Raw genomic sequence first — 17,414 nt, 5'->3', positions numbered from 1 at the left:
GCAAAAAAAAGATGATATATTTCCTGTGAAAGGCAGACATTATGTTACCCTAGTAAAGAGTGTTGAGTTTTACCCTGGAGAAAGCAGCGCTATGCAGCAGGTGCGGTGGGGAGGTCAGGGGTCAGCTAAGGGATGTGATTCATGCCTGAGCACAGAGGTGAAACCAGCTGCTTTTGAAAGACCAACAGCAGCAAAATGGGACTCTCAATGACTCTGAAGCTATTTTCAGGACTTACAGATGAAGAAGACTCTTAAGAATTTTAATATCCTAGTCCTATCTCAGAAACTTACTAGGCAAATCATTTGACTCCTGGATTTCCATTTCCAGATACATAAAATGCCAATCTCTTAGGGTTGGAGATTGGATGGAAAGGATGGAAATCACCATGTGGGCTTGTATGGTTTGTGAAGGATCTACCAAGGTATGAAAACCCAGTGGTGAGATCAATGGATAACTGTCTAATTAACCACACAATTTTTCTAAGAAGAGATTATTTCAAAGGAAAAAACCCCATGGACTTTTTCCATAGAATTCCAGAGCCAGAAAATGCCTTTGGGTTCTTGGTCTGCAGCTTCCACATTTTTTACTACTAGGAAACCTTTTACTAGTTGTCTATCAGGGACTCCATGTTTTTGAAGATCTGAGCTAACATGTTGCCTGCATTCAGTAAAAATGTAATAAATTCCCCATTTTGATTCATTAGAGTTTTATTCATGTAAAATGCAAATTTTACCATCCTGAGCTGACAAAATTCAACCAAAATAAAATAACATTTCTTTTTTTTTTTTTTTTTTTTTTATTGTTGGGGATTCATTGAGGGTACAATAAGCCAGTTACACTGATTACAATAAAATAACATTTCTACTAACATGCTCAGGGGAATGAATTCAGAAAATACAGAAGAGGAGGAGGAAACCCATCCATAATTCCATCACCACTGTCCAGAATTTTTTTTTTTTAAGAGACAGAGTCTCACCTTGTCACCCTCGGTAGAGTACGTGGCATCACAGCTCACAGCAACCTCCAGCTCTTGGGCTTAGGCAATTCTCTTGCCTCAGCCTCCTGAGTAGCTGAGACTACAGGTGCCTGCCACAACGCCCCGCTATTTTTTTGTTGCAATTTGGCTGGGGCCAGGTTTGAACTCACCAGCCTCAGTATATGGGGCCAGTGACCTACCCACTGAGCCACAGGCACCGCCCCACTGTCCAGATTTTGACATATGCCCTTTTGATCTTTATTTTATCACTCTCCTTCTTAAAATAGTTGAAATTATATTGCATATCCCTAAAGCAAAGAAAAGAAACATTCTTTATGCAGTGGTGGAGGGATTTTGGGTATCATTTATCCTTCCCCAAACCTGAGCAGTGCTATGTGGGCCTGCTCACCACAACCTGAGATCCCAGACCACTCTGCTAATACTCTTACCATGGCGCTTTCCACATAGTACTGAATTAATCCGTTGCTGGGTCTGATGCTCCCTCTCTGCTGTAGAACTGTGTCTTATTCATCTCTCTATCCCCAGCACTCTACAAGAGGCCTGGCATGTCATATACAGTTGATGCTTTTTTGCTGTATTGAAGTAAACTGTTATATATATATGTGTTTTGAAATATTGTAACTCTATTACTGCCTTTGCACACCACAGGAGCCTTGGTTTCAGATCTCTTATTTCACAGATGAAAACACTGAAAACCAAAGTGGTTAAAGAATGGAGGTTTCTCTGTAGGAAACAGAGTGATTGCCAAAAGCAACAGATGATAGAAGCTGGCATATTCTGGAATTCCATCACCTTAAGATAAGGACTATTCATATTTTAGTGGCAGGGTAATATCATAATATTCTCTTTTATCATGAACAGTCTTTAAAAAAAAAAACCCTCCTCCTTCCCTGTGCCCTCTCTTTCTCCACCAAACATTCCTCAGCTCCAATCCACCTGTCATGTAACCAGGGTTAGTGGCCAGTACGTATTCTTTCATGACATTTTCATGATGTTTTGGGGAGTTTATGAAGAGGTCCTTGTATCCTCCCTGGAAGCACTGATGTAGTTGAGGAGCAGGTGCCGGGCTTGTGGTTAGAATCCAGGAGCTCCACAGCCAGGTCTCTGCTAAGGCCAGGGCTTTGGTTGGGAAAGCTTGGGCCCCGAAATATGGGGAAATCTGAGTGGCTAGCTACAAGGACTGTAGCTCTGCAGTCTTTCTGAACCCACAGGACTTTGAGCCCACTCCTCTCTGTGAACCGTCTTTCCCCATGTGAGATGCTGCTGAGGCCTCACCCTTACAGGGCAACAGATGTCCCTCCAAGGAGTGGCCTCCACTGCCTCTCCTGGATGCCAGGATGATAACTAGGGTTGACTCCCCGCGGAACGCAGCTGGGAATGTGCTAGGCCTGATAAGGGAGGAAAAAGATGACACCTCAAAGGAACTGCAAAGATTAACTACCATTTACTGGCAGGATCCAGGGAGGGATGCCCAAGAATACATTTTGATGAGCCTTAATCAAGGAGGCAGAATGTAAAACTGGGTAAGTAAGAATTTGCCAACTTTAGGGAACTTTCTCAGCAAGGATCCCAGGGGATGGGATAACCTTGCTGCTAGGGTGCTCTTAGAAACCTGAGCTGGGGCCAGTGGCCCACTGACAGGTCAGAGGCCTGGAAAAGAAAAGATGGCCACTGCTTCTGAGGGAGATGACCAGCATCTTGGCAGCAACTCAACTACAAGAGGTCATTTCCATCCTGGAAGAGCCCGTGGTTTGTCCTCACAGGGACAGACACCTATTTCTGGTGTGGTTTCCCTTTCCTTTCTACAAAGCCTCAGACAAAACTCATTCGGAGCTTCCCAAATGCCCAAGCCATGGTGTGGAAGCCCATACAGGAGGCAGATCAAAACCAGCCAACAGGGACATATTTCTGCACCATATTGCTAAGGGCAAAAAGCAAGCTCTAGAGATATGTATTCATAGCATAAGTCCATTTTACAAACAATTACAATCTCATCCAAATGTTTGTTTATATTTGCTCATGATTCTAGCAGCATGGAAAATGCCCTCTTTCCTCCTCACAAGATATATGTGGCTTTTTTTTTTTTTTTTTTTTTTTTGAGGCAGAGTCTCTGTTGCCCTGGGTAGAGTGCTAGAGCATCATAACTCACAGCAACCTCAAACTTCCTGGGCTCTAAGTGATCCTTCTTGCCTCAGCCTCCCAAGTAGCTGGAACTACAGGTGTCTGCCACCACACCCAATTAGGTTTTCTATTTTTAGTAGAGATGGGGCTCTCATTCTTGCTCAGCCTGGTCTCAAACTCCTGAGCTGAAGGGACCCTCTCACCTAGGCCTCCCAGAGTGCAAGGATTATAGGCGTGAGCCACTGTGCCCAGCCACGCTATCTCCATCTTAATCCCTAGAACCCATGAATATAATTTCTTACATGGCTCAGGTCACATCTGACTTTGCAGATGTGCTTGAGCTAAGAATCCTGAGACAGACAGGTTATCTGGAGCTATCTGGGTGGGTTTAGTGTAATCACAAGAGTCCTCTAAGTGAAAGAGGGAGATAAAAAAAATTAGGAGAGAGATTTGATGACGTTATGCTACTGGCTTTGAAGACAGAGGAAGGGACTACAAGCCAAGGAATGTGGGTGGCCCCCAGGAGCTAGAGAATGGAAAAAGGCACAAATTGTCAGAAGGAACACAGCCCTGCTGACAACTTTAGCCCATTGAGACTCAGCTTGGACTTCTAACTTACAGAACTTTAGCTAAGACATTTTTGTTATTTGTGGTAATTTTTTATAGCAGAGACAGGAAAGATGTGCTCCGTGCCACCAGCAAATGATGGTCCCTCCCACCCGTCATATTGCTGCTCCCCCAGACCCCTCCTGGTCCTACAATGTGCGTGGGCTCTCTGAGAAGCAGTCACCAGAATGGAATTAGATGATTACTCAAGGAAACACTCACGGAGCGTAAAATGAAGAGAGATGAGTAAGCAGGGAAAATTTTCACCTTGTAATGTGGGTCTGACACCTGGGGAAGGAGAGAGAGAGAGAGAAGGATCGGAGAGGAAAAGTGTAGCCCTGAGAAAGTCTCGGCCAGGTCACTGAGGCCCCTAGAATAAAAATTGTCCAGCCCAGGAAGAGGCGGCATGAATGCTGTGGCCTGTGTGATGGTGTCGCAGCTGGAGGCTGTCAGCCGAGTTATACTTCATGCTGCAAATTATCTTGAAGGGGGACCTGAGGACCCCTTCTCCAAAGTGGCCAACTTTCCAACCTCCCAACCCAGGCCCAGGCAGTCCTAACTAACCTTGGGCCTGGGAAGATGGGACATTGCCATGGTTTGACTGTGTCCCCCACGGTTTCTGGATGGAAAACTTAATCCTCAATGCAACTGTGTTGAGAGGTAGAACTTTTAAGAGACAATCAGGTCGTGAGTACTCTGACCTCATGAATGGGTTAAGGCCACTGTCAACCACAGCATGACACAGCAAGAAGCTCTTTTCCAGGTGCTGGCACCTTGATCTTGGACTTCCCAGGCTTCAGAATTGTAAGAAGTAATTTTTTCTTTGTGAGTTACCCAGTGTTTGGTATTCTGTAATGCACCACGAAATGGACTAAAATAAACATGGTTTTGGATGCCGTTTGTCTTTACAGTTGTATGAAGGGCCTATTTGCATGCTTAGTTCATTATAGAGTTGTGATTCTCTTGTTAATGTGTTTGTGGAAGTTGTATATATATTAAAAATATTAATCCATTATTTACTATATACATTGCAAACAGTTTTCAATCTTTTTTTTTGGAGACAGAGTCTCACTCTGGCACGCTGGGTAGAGTGCTGTGGCATCCTAGCACACAGTAACCTCAAACTCAGGCTCAAGCAATCCTCTTGCCCCAGATTCCTTAGTAGCTGGGACTATCAGCACCCCCCACAACACCTGGCTAGTTTTTCTATTCTTAATAGAGATTGGGGTCTCGCTCTTGCTCAGGCTGTTTCAAACTCCTGAGCTCAAGCGATCCATCTGTCTCAGCCTCCTGGAGTGCTGGGATTATAGAGGTGAGCTAGTCATCACAGCCTTTGTTCATTTTTATAGTATCTTTGATCACACAAAACATTTAAGGTCTCACAAAGTCAAATAGGTTTATCTTTTCTCTTACAGTTTCTGAGTTCTCTATTTTCGTGGGATCTATCTTAGATCTATACCCATATCTTAAATATAGTCTACTAAGTTTTCTTCTAAGATTTTTATTATTTTTATTTTTACATTTACTATTTCATTCATCTGAAGTTTATTTTTACATTATTCCTTCTTATTACAGAAGAATACATGTTTCTTGTAGATATTTTAGGAAACTCTTGACATTAAAGAAAAAAATTAAAAATTACTCTTAAGTTCCAAACTTCCTACTACATAATTCCTGTGAATGTTTCTGGCTATATATTATTCTTCTAGTCTTTTTTCTACACCTTGCACAAAGTCTTAAAATTTTAAATAAATTACATTGTAAATTCTGTTATGTAGCCTGCTTTTGTTGTCTGGTAATATAATTAGAAGATTTTTTCAAATGTACCATCATTTGTTTAATTAACCCCCATCTTGGACTTTTACTTTGTTTTTGCTAAGATAGATAATGTGCCATGCTGATGCCTCTCATTTAGGAGACTAGCTTGCACTTTGTTAAAGAGCTCCCTAATTTTCAAGGCTGTTATTTCAATTTTAATAGCATTTAAAATAATTTGTTTAAAGATCAGGTAAGGAGAGGGAAAGAAACTCCATTTTTATTTCTGGGTCACTGTATTGAGATAGACCTGAAATGAATAGAGGACTCAGAACTACCTTTTAAAAAGAACTGGATCTCCAGAGTGCAATTGATAGGGTTAAAAATTGTGTTTCTAAAGAGCATCAACTAGAAAGAGTTCAGGATTGAAGAACTTGAAAGTGAAAAAATGAACAGTAAACATAGCATGAGGAAAATCACCAGGTAGAAAGATTAGAAAAATCCTACAGCACCAGCAGTCAAGTGAAGGATCAATAGGGCAACAATGCCAGCTCTCTCAACACCACCACCTACACACCAAGACGTCAGTTCTTTTGGAGGAAGACAGGTAGAAATCAATAAATCATCCCATTTCAGAAACTTTACTAGAATTTCATGGCAAATAAGTGATAGACTAAGAATCAGTGAAAGAAGGGAAAACAAACCATGAACATAGAAAATATTTTTAATTAAAGTGCACTTTTAAAAATGAATCTGAATATTTGAAAGAAATAATCGAAGCAGAGTGAAAATATCTGCTATGAAAGATGTTTGTATCTGACTTAAAATTTATTGTGATTTTGAGGTTTCTCTCCTTTTGCTCTCTTCTGCATTTAACTCTATTCCTAGCAAGACAACAAAAATGTATTATTGAACTTTACATAATAAACCGCAGAATGTGAAGTTACGTGGGAGTTTGGAGCTTGTCTAGTCTTTCACTCTGCTTTTCACTCTGCCCCAGCATTTTAGCCTTAGGGAAGCTGATGCCTGGAAGGTGGAAGGAGCTTGCCAGAGGTGGTGCAGCCAATACCTAAGGCTGGAGTGGACGTGTGGAGCTCCTGTCCCCAGCACTGTTTTCCCAGTACCAGTGTCACTTGTCAACAACGTAGTCATACTAGTCCCGGTGCCTTGTGGTGGTGAGTTACACGTCAGCTTAGGAAGCCAGCAAGATGAAATTCACGGATATGTGTAGAAACAATTATGTGAGCACTGAGATCAATTTTTCTGGCTGTTCTGTGGCCTTTGATGTTCACATGTGAAGCTTTTTAGAAAGGAGAGGTCAGACCTGGGGGATAAGCCTGGGTGACCATCAGGCCGACTCCTCTGCAGAGCTTTCTTGGAACGTCTCTTCCCTGCTTCTAAAGCAAAACAAGAGTGGCCCAATTGGCCTGTTTTTTTTTTTTTTATTTGTTTGTTTTTATTTTTTTCTTCAGTTCATGGTCCCTGGAACAGAAAGCTTTTAAGCATTTTTCCTTTGAGGGAATTTTATAGTTAAGAGCCAGGTGGAAAATGTTCAAAATGATTGAATCCAACCCACTTCTTATTGGCAAATTAAAAATACAAATTATTAAAAAGGACATTTCTTGGCTTGGGTTTTTCCTTTTTTAACTTAAAAAAAAAAAAAAGAAAAAGGAGAAAAGTAGGTGTAGCCTAGAGGAAAAATTGTTGACTTTTCTCCAACAAAACATATACCCCAGTCACAATAGGCTGTGATGTCTGCACATAACCTGGCTTGTTGGATATGCCTCCACTTTTCCTGCCTACTCCCACTGATAAAACACTGAGACAGGGCGGTGCCTGTGGCTCAGTGAGTAGGGCACCGGCCCCATATGAGGGTGGCAGGTTCAAACCCAGCCCCAGCCAAACTGCAACAGAAAAATAGCCAGGTGTTGTGGCGGGCGCCTGTAGTCCCAGCTGCTCGGGAGGCTGAGGCAAGAGAATGGCGTAAGCCCAAGAGTTAGAGGTTGCTGTGAGCCGTGTGACATCATGGCACTCTACCGACGGCGGTACAGTGAGACTCTGTCTCTACAAAAGAAACCAAAACACTGAGACAAGGAGTTGGGTGCAGGAGTTGGTATCACTTTCAGATGTTTCAGAATAAAATCCGATGCAGAAGTTAGGCTCCTCTTTAAGCCAGAGCTGACGCTGCCTTGATGGTGTGCATGGTAGGTATTTACTGTCACTGCTACTACTAATAAGGACAAAAGTGGCCAAAATTACTTTGGTTGTGATTTAATTGCATGCAACTATAGTTATTTTAATAAGAAGAAGAGTTTGCGGTTGCTGTGAACTATGACACTATAGCACTCTACCGAGGGTGACATAGTTGAGACTCTGTCTCAAAAAAAAAAAAGAAAAAAAATTAATAAAAGAAAATTGCCCTCCTGCAAAACGGTAGCTCCTATCCCCCAGTGATTGAGCATTTCCCCAGAAGCTCTGCCTCCCCTTCACTTCCAGGCTCCGCTCCTCGTGCCCAGGTAAGTAACAGGAGGAAATCTTTTTAAAGTGGTTACTACAGAGTCTGGCACACAGAAGACTCAAAAAATTTTAGGGATATTATTGCTGTTGTAGAAAACAACTATCAATTGCATGTAAATATTTCATAATTTGGATAATTGGTACCCACAAAAGCATAACTTCCATCATCAGGTACCTCTGATACCCTTGTCACACGGCCTTGTTTCACCTCTGATGTCAGCCAGCCATGTGCAAGCTACCAGTATGCTGTGTCCCCTGGGTGCCTTGCCACATTCTGCTCCATACCACGGAGCTTACTTACCTGGGCACGAGGAGCAGAGCCTGGAAGTGAAGGGGAGGCAGAGCTTCTGGGGAAACCCTCAATCGCTGGGGGATAGGAGCTACTGTTTTGCAGGAAGGCAATTTTCTTTTATTAAATTTTTTTTCATTTGAGACGGAGTCTCAACTATGTCACCCTCCGTAGAGTGCTGTGGCGTCACAGCTCACAGCAACCGCAAACTCTTGGACGTAAGCGATTCTCTTGCCTCAGCCTTCCAAACAGCTGGGACTACAGGTGCCCGCCACAACACCTGGCTATTTTCAGAGATGGGGTTTTGCTCTAGCTCAGGTGATCCACCCACTCAGCCTCCCAGAGTGCTAGGATTACAGGTGTGAGCCACCACACCCAGCCCAGGAGGACAATTTCAGAATGCGCTCTAGACGCTGCTCAGCCAATGTCAGCAGAACTGTGCTCCTCACATTGCTCCCAGCAGATCACTCCTCCTTCTCTGACTTAGTACCCCGGCTCCCTCACTCCTGCTTCCTGGAATCACCTCCCAAATTAAGCACCTGCACCCAACTCCCAATCTCAGGCTCTGCTTTCCAGGGAATCCCAGACTAAGGCATTCCACTCCCTAAATCTAGGTGATTTCCAGAACTATAAACTAGAAAGGCTTTGGAAGGGTGATCCTCAACACAAAGCAATATCAGATCATTTTTCTTTTGTATTACAAATATCTGAAATGAGAAGAATGAGCTTTATCAGACAGCATCTTTTTGTAAAATAAAGTTTATAGTAGCTTACGGTGGGAACCCCTAAAAAAGTTGTGGGAAATAATTGTGTAAAAACTTGGGGGAGGGGAGAGAAAACCCAAGGCTTCTAGCAACTTTGCTCATTATTCCCACCCTGTGCCATGGTGAACCCAGGGGTCCCTGGCTCCTGTCCGGTTCTCTCCCCTGCAGGCATTAATTGTGTGACTACTTGGATGTCTAATCAATTCAAGCCTGTGCGCTTTGGCTGAACAGGGCCCTGGCAAAACTCCAGAGGCTAATGGATAATTTGTGGGGCCATATCATGGGCATTTGGCTGTGTGTCCAGTGATGTGGGGGTAATAGCTAGAATTGGTTAGAACATTTAAGATCCTTAACTGTTGTGATGACACAACCAAATCAGAGTATCATAAAACCCTAAACAGATCAAGTGACCAAGAGAAAACACTCAAGTCTTTTTGTGTAATTGCCTTGAGAGTGTTGACCGTATAAAATTTAATTCAGTGAATACATTTAGAGCACTTAACCACAATACAATGAACAGTGATAGAGCATTTTTACATCTGGCATCTCATTTGAGCCTGACATAACCTCTAAGATGGGCATAATTTATCCCTCCACTTCACAGATAATGCAACTGAGACTCAAAGAAGTGATTAACACTAGGAAAGTGCTCCACGAATGTTGGTGAAATGAATGATTTACATGAGGTTAGACATCAAACATGATTCAAATCTTCTAATCCCCAATTCTTTGCTCTTTTCTCCCACTTTCTTTGCCTAGTTGGCACGGAATGCAAATGAAGGGTACTTGTTCTCTGCCTTACCGACTCTTACAAGCCCTTTGGGGAGCGAGAATGGTGCTGTGCTTGATTAAATGAATTGGGCCCATGTCACAAGAAGTTAAAAAGAGAGAGAGGAGTGCTGGCTCACATGGCCAGGGAAGTCTGTCTAAAGCAGGTGGGCATAGATCTGGGCTCTAAGGACAGGCAGGATTTGCATGGGGGGAAAGAAAGTATTTGGAAGCAGTTAGGAGGACGCGGAGGAGATGGCACCTTGGGTTCTGAAGATTTCACTGGTCTTGGTGAAATCTTATTATCTTATTATCTTGGTGAAATCTTATTATCTCTTTAACATTCTTTAATTTCCTCAAAATAAAAGTTTTATAGACTACAATTTTCTTACATTCTGTATTTAAGTCACTTCTTGATATTACAAACCAATTAGCTCAGTTCAGTGATTTTCCAACATTTTTGAGCTGTGGACCCGGAATCTTACGTGGAAGCCAAATATATATATACAAAGCAGAACTGTTTGGGTTGATGCAAAGGCCGGTGGAGATATCAGAGACTGAAGAAAAAGAGGGTTTTCACACAAGCTGTGCTCTCATCGGCCGCCATCCTGCCATTTTAGACATGGCACATGAATCGGTCAAGGTCCAGAGAGGAAGACAGAAACTCTCTTCATTATTTTAATCGAGAAAATAAAAGATAAAATTGATTGGACAGACATTGGAGGACTGAAAGGCAAGAAGGGAACACCAAAGTGACATGAAGAAGAGGTGGCTCTCCTGTTAGGGCTGGGAAATAAAAGAAAAGAGGGTGGAGCGATTACAGCCTGTGGGGTTGGAAGAAGTGACACAGCGAGCTGGTTCTCAGACCCTGAGGAAGGGGACAGGGTCAGCTGGTACTGGTACCTCTGGTGGGGATGTCGAGACACACTGTGGGCTACTAAACTAACACTGTGGGCTAGAACAAACTGCAGCTGGCAAGATGAAGGGCCAATTTCTGGAGCGATGCTGGTGGTCAGACAAATAAGCAAGAAGGCTCACACTTCCCTTTCCTCCTCCTGCCTCCAATCTGCCCTTAGTGTCCCCTCTTGGTGGAACTCAATGGCAGCCGGTTAGCAAATGGGGAAAATGGTCTATAGTCCCAGCCCTGGCGTCAGAGGGCAGAGCACCAGAAGGGGGAGATGAGAGACAGAGGTTTACAAGCAACATGGGGCCTCGGATCACAAGGAGCCAACCAAACAGAGGAAGTGTGGCTCTGCCCTCAAGTTTATTTTTTTCTATATATATATATATATATTTTATTGTTTGGGATTCATTGAGGGTACAAAGAATGTCACCAAGTTTTCATGATGATTGGGAAAAATAACACAGAGTTTGTGTCCTGCTGCTAGCAGATGGGTTGTTCTTGGTCTGAAGGACAGGTGACAGCACGTTACATTGAGCATGTACCGTAAGTTGGTGTGTGCAGCTCACTGGCAGGGAAAGACCAGGGCAATGGGATGAAGAAACAAAGTAGAACCTGAGATTCTGAAATATCCCATTTTGTCATTATCTCCTAGGTCAGAATTTATGGTTAAATAATGATCTATTCGCTTTTTCACACATGTTCTTTCTCTTCAGACAAAATGTACTTTATCTTCTGCAACACACTTGGATAACACCAATGCATCGGAATGGTTAAGGCAAGCGATACAGCCACTAACAGCAAATCCATTAAATGTGTGGATCATCTATCTTTTTTCCCATCTTGAAAACTGAAGGATTTTGTACAACACTGAAGATTCTCTTGTTAGTGATTATCATCCACTTTTTACTCATTCATTCCATCAAATACATTTTAAGTTCTACCATCTGCCAGGCCTTGTATGAAGAGCAAGGCTTAAAATACTGAATAAAATAGACAAAACACCCAGATCAGTCACAGACAGTGTGACACTTAGTAATGGTAAACCTCCCCCCACCAGCTTTACCAAAGAGGGTTTTGTGATTTTCACTTAATAAGGAATCCTAAGGGAAGCAGCCAGGGCTGGTGGGGTGTGCTACGACGCCATCCAGGCCCAGTGTCTCTCTACCTTCCTGCTAACCCTCCTCCAAGGGTTGGCTTTTGTATTCATACTTGTCAGTTCACAATCACAAGACACCTCTTCCACCATGAGTAATTATATTTGCTTTCCAAACAAGCAAAAGTAGAAACAGAAATGAAAGAAGAGCCAATGCCCATGTTAGGAAAGCAAAGTGTTCACAGAATCTTCAACAGAATTCTTTTTGTACACCGTTGACCAGAGCTGTAGCACATGCTCAGCCCTCCCTGCAAACCAGAGGGGGAGGGAGACCATTTCTAGCTGGACACATTTCCACTGTAAGTAAAATCAGGCATCTGTTAGTGAAGAAAGGGTACTGGCCAGCTCTCTACCATCCTGTGCCACAGCTCTGCACCATGGAGCTTGTGTTCTATTCTCGTCCAGTGGATTAGATCACTACGGCCCTGGCTGCAGCAACTGCAGCCAACAGGAAGGGAGTTTGTTGGACGGATGTAAACCAGTTCACAGAATCAAAGGGACATTGGTGAGTCTGTTCAAGAAGGATGGGAACCAGGGCAGCTTCTGAACCGTCTCATTTAGTAGCAGTGGTCTGACAAGTAAACCCCAACAACTGAAGGAGTGCTCCCAAGCCGTAGGAGAGAAGTCTGCCTTCTAGCTTAAGTGCAAGCAGTCCCACCGCTCTGAACAGTGAGCGGTCCCGTAAGGAAGTCTGGGAGCACTGACCTAGAGAAGAGGCAAGCTTGCGAGCAGCTCGGCAGGCTCAGGACATTAGCCAAGGGGCTGATATTTGTGAAATGGTTTAAGTTTTCTAGATGACAAGTTCTCAAGTGCTATTAAGCACTTTGAGACTCTTAATACTGTACCTCAATCTTCAAAACACATCTTTTCTCCAATTCTTTAATAACCCAGAAAAATCCAATTTTCACTTTTCTAAACTGAAGCAGAACTGCAAAAAATAGTTTACGCTAAAAGAAGAAAACAGCAGAAGATTGGATGGTTCTGTTATTAAGACTGTCTCCTGGTTACATTTTATATATAGGTTCTTCAGAATATAGGTTAGGGAGCTATTAAAAAATTAAATAAGAGAAGAGCAATGCTTCTGCTATTTGACTTGGAGATATTCACAGCAGGGCAACATAAAATCAGATTTTTATAGTGTGGCCTGAAAATAATACTATATACTGAACCAGGAGCCCAGAAGCAAATCAGGGCATTAAAGACTATATTGTTAAACACCCATATTATTACTGCTAAAATATTTATATGTTATAATTTTGTAATAAGGTGTTTCCAGAGAACATAATATTCACTTAAAATGCACATACTACTAAAGCTGTTCCAGCACAGCACTGTTTGAAGACCTCCACAGGAGTAAAAGCCAAAGACACAAAACATCTATTGTAAATTTGGGGTTTGCCCCTCTAATTGCATTTTTCTGACCCTTGCAAACATTTATGAAGACAAAATTAAACACAAGAGTGAAATTTGTTAAAAATAAGAAAATTGATACAGTCCAGGTGACAATGTTCGTTTTGTTTGTTTGTTTTTGTTTTTGAGACAAGAACTTTGTTGCCCACCCACCAGTGCCCCCCCACTCCCTCTCCTTGTAGAGTGCTGTAACATCACAGCTCACAGCAATTTCAAACTCTTAGGCAATTCTCTTGCCTCAGCCTCCCAAGTAGCTTGGACTACAGGCACCTGCTACAATGCCTGGCTATTTTTTTAGAGATGAGGTCCTGCTCTTGCTCAGGCTGGTCTCAAACACCTGAGCTCAGGCATTCTACTCACCTCAGCCTCCCAGATGCTGGGGTCACAGGTGTAAAGCACCCACCTAGCACGACTGTCATTCCTAGTCTTTTTCTGCAGTAGAATTATTGCAACTTCAATCAGTGTTGAAGTCTTTGCTTATTCAAAAAATATTTGTCAAACCTGCCTACTAGAGTAGACACTACTGCTTGTCTCATCAATATTCACTCTCCTTTTACACCTAGTATAATCCCATCTCTGCTGTAATAAAATGGGAACTTCCTAGATTTTACTTGCAGCCAAGGGTTGCCATGTTACCAGAGCTAAACAATGAGATGTAAAGGGGACAGGTTTCTTTTTTTCTTTTTTTTTAGGACTCATCTGACAGGATCTTTGGCATTCCCACTGGAATGTAGACTGTGCCCAGACATCTGGTAAACATGAGGATACAAAGTGGAAAAAGAAGTGGATCATTGGGACTTGATGACACTGTGGAAATGCTGTCCCAGCACCAGACTGATAATCTTCAATCTTTCTCCTTTGTGATATAAAATCTCTATTTGGTTCAGCTATTGCAGTCAGATTCTCTTCTTGGCAGTCCAATGCATTACTAACTGGCACATGTGCTATGTAGCAGGGACTGTGTTGGAACCAGGAGACACAGCAGTGAACAAGGTGTGGTCCCTAGCCTCAGGGAGCTTACTATTTAATGGGAAAAAATGTTTTTTTAATTATAAAAGTTACTATTTAATTGAATTGCTATGAAGGGGGTAATTCTAGGAGTATTGAAACGAGGCTAAATAAAGGTGGTGGTCAGAGAAGATCTTCTTGGGTACATGACATACAAACTGAGACTTGGAGGATAATGAGGACTCACTGGGCAGTGAAAGCTGGAGAGAGCATTCTAAGTGAGCAGCACAGCCCCTGTCAGTGAGACACAGAGACGAAGGGGAATGGGAGACACTTCATGAGGCAAGAGCAGTGGTCAGATCAGAAGACGCAAGGACTCTTGGCCATGGTAAAAAATTTAGACCTAAGAGCAATAGAAAATCTTTGGCGTATGTAAAGTGATCAGATTTTCATTATCAAGAGGTAATTCTGGTTGCATTATGAAGGAATTGGAGGGGAGCAAGAGTGGCTCTGGGGAAGAAGAAGCTGATCAAATAATCTAGATCAGGAGTCAGCAAACTATCCACCTAGGGTCTGCTTTCCTAGTTAAAATTCTGTGGGCGCTCAGCCACTCCCACTCATTTGCCATGGCGGCTTCTGTACTACAAATGGCAGAGTTGAATAGTTGCCTCCGAGACCATACAGCCCATAGAGCCGAAAGTATTTACTATCTGACCCTTTACAAAACAAGTTTGCCAACCTCTGCTCTAGGAGAGAGACAATGATGACTTGGACTAGCGCCATGGAGATGTAGAGAAATGGACAGATTTGAGAAGTACTCAAAACTGATGAGTTAAATTTGGGAGTTGAGGGAGAAAGAGATGAAAATGGCTTTTAAACATAAGCACTGAAAAAGATGGAAAAGCAGATTTTGGACATAATATCAAGTAGTCTGTCTAGACAACTTTAGTTTAAATGCCTTAGAGAGAGATTATTAATACCTTGGTCCTTCTCTTGAATACTGGCAGCCTCTGACATGGAAACTTTCCCTGTGTTCTATGTTGTATAATTAGTTCTGCTCCATAAGAATCATACTCTGACATATTGATTTTTACGTGCAGAAAGTCCTCCCAAACATAATTCAATTCAATTCATTTTAATTTTTAAAAGGCATAAATAAAGACAAATGGATAATAATAAATGTTTTCTGATGGTTTAAGACATCTGATTCTTAGTTAAGCAATAAAATCTGTCCAGTAATTATTATTTATACACTTTCAAAATTAATTTTTCACAATCACATTTCCCCCAGTATTTTCATGTCCCTAAATACCATTATATTGATCTCATAAAACTAACAAAATAATGGGCCTATTGCAATAAAGACAATAATATAATTTGTAGAGAATTTTCATAGAGCTTTTGAGGTTAGATTTTATTAAGCTCATCTTTATCCTTCTAAATAGAATGACTATATTTCTCTATCAAAATCTGGGACACAAGATTTGACAACTAAAAGAAAAATTTGATTATGAAAGTCCCAGAAAATATCAAAAATTTGGGCATCATCTATTTCTATGTCATAAGCTAAGGCAAAGGTAACTCTCTCAAATCTTCATTCATCCCCCTTTTTCAAAAGAAAAGTGAGGGCTCAAAGTACAAAAGGGAAAGTAATAGACCACAATGGAAAATGATGAGTCTTCACATTTGAAATAAGACACCTTAGTGCTGGTCTTTGAATTTCCAGAGGTATTTAGCAATATGGATATGAAATATTCTTGATGAGACCTCCTACTAAGATGACTAGAGGGGGCAGAAGTCAAGTCTTCCAAAATGAAAATATCCAGGATAATATTTGATCAGCATTTTTTTTCTCTGAACTACTTCACTGTTGTTAAAACAATTTGGAGAGCTGCAGGAATCTCTTAAATGCTACGTCACAATTTTTCATGGTTCTGCTATTGTACCTTATCCCAATACAAGTTTTGTTTTGGGGGGGTTGGCAAAAAATGCTGAAAATTTTCCTTGTACCCTAAGGATTAGACTATTTTGAGTGCCCTACATTGAGATGTGAGGAAGAAAATACCCAAGACAGAGAATGTGAGATCTACAGGTTTAATGAAATGTGAAAGTTGAAAAAGACAAACATCTCTTTTGAAGATGGCCTTAACCCATTAGCAAACTAGGTTAAAAAGTATTCAAGCCAGAATTTTTTATTCCTGGATAGATAAATTTCATAATTTCCTTTTTAAATAACTATTTCCAAGCACAGTAGAATTTTCCCTATATGAAGCAAGGAATTTCCAGCCAAATAGTGTGGTGCTAATGCTCAGAGAGTAGTTTCCTCCTTCCATTCTGAATCCACCTGCTCATGACCATGAACCCGGCTCCAGGTGAGGATAGCATTTGAAGGAACAGCTGGAGCAGAAGAAAGATTGGAGCAGCCATACTGAGCTGATTTTGATGCTTTGGTAGTTTTATTCACACACGTTTTCCTTAGGAAGCCTATAAAAAGTTTTCTCTTTAATTGAAGTACAGTTAACAAACAACAAAATCGATCTTTCAAAGTATACAGTTCTACCTATTTTGAGAAGAGTATACAGTCATGTAACCATTCTCACAATCAAGGTAAAGGATATTTTCATCATCTTCCAAAGATCCTCCGTGCCCCAACGAGATCAAGCCCTGTACCCCTCCTCTAGCTCCTGGTAATCTGAAGCCATAGATCTGGCTTCTATAGCTGCATTGTCCATGTCATACAAACGGAATCATAGTGCTTGAGGCTGAAATCTGACTTCCTTCACCTGGCTAAATACTGAAATTCAGCAATGTTGCAAGCGCGTTAGCAGCTCTTTCCTTTCTGTTGATGAGTGTTGTTCCATTGTGGAGGTGCCACAGTTTCTCCATTCAGTGTGTGGCTATCCACTTGTCTCTGGTTTGGGATAATTATGAATAAAGCTGCTATACACAGTCACATACAGGTTTTTGGGTAGACGCATGTCTTCATTTCTCTCAAGTAAGTACCCAAATAAAGGTTTTTTGAACCATATGCTAAGTGTATATTTAACATTAAATCATCAAACCGTTTGCCTAACTGGCTGTACCATTTTGCATTCCCAGCAGTAAATGTATGAGTGTTTCAGTTACTCGGTGTCTCACAAGCATCACACAATGTCAGTTTGTTGTTGTTACGGTTGTTAGA

This window comes from Nycticebus coucang, chromosome 12 (genome assembly GCF_027406575.1).
Source record: "Nycticebus coucang isolate mNycCou1 chromosome 12, mNycCou1.pri, whole genome shotgun sequence".
NCBI classification, from domain to species: domain Eukaryota; kingdom Metazoa; phylum Chordata; class Mammalia; order Primates; family Lorisidae; genus Nycticebus; species Nycticebus coucang.
This window is presented reverse-complemented; position numbering follows the sequence as displayed.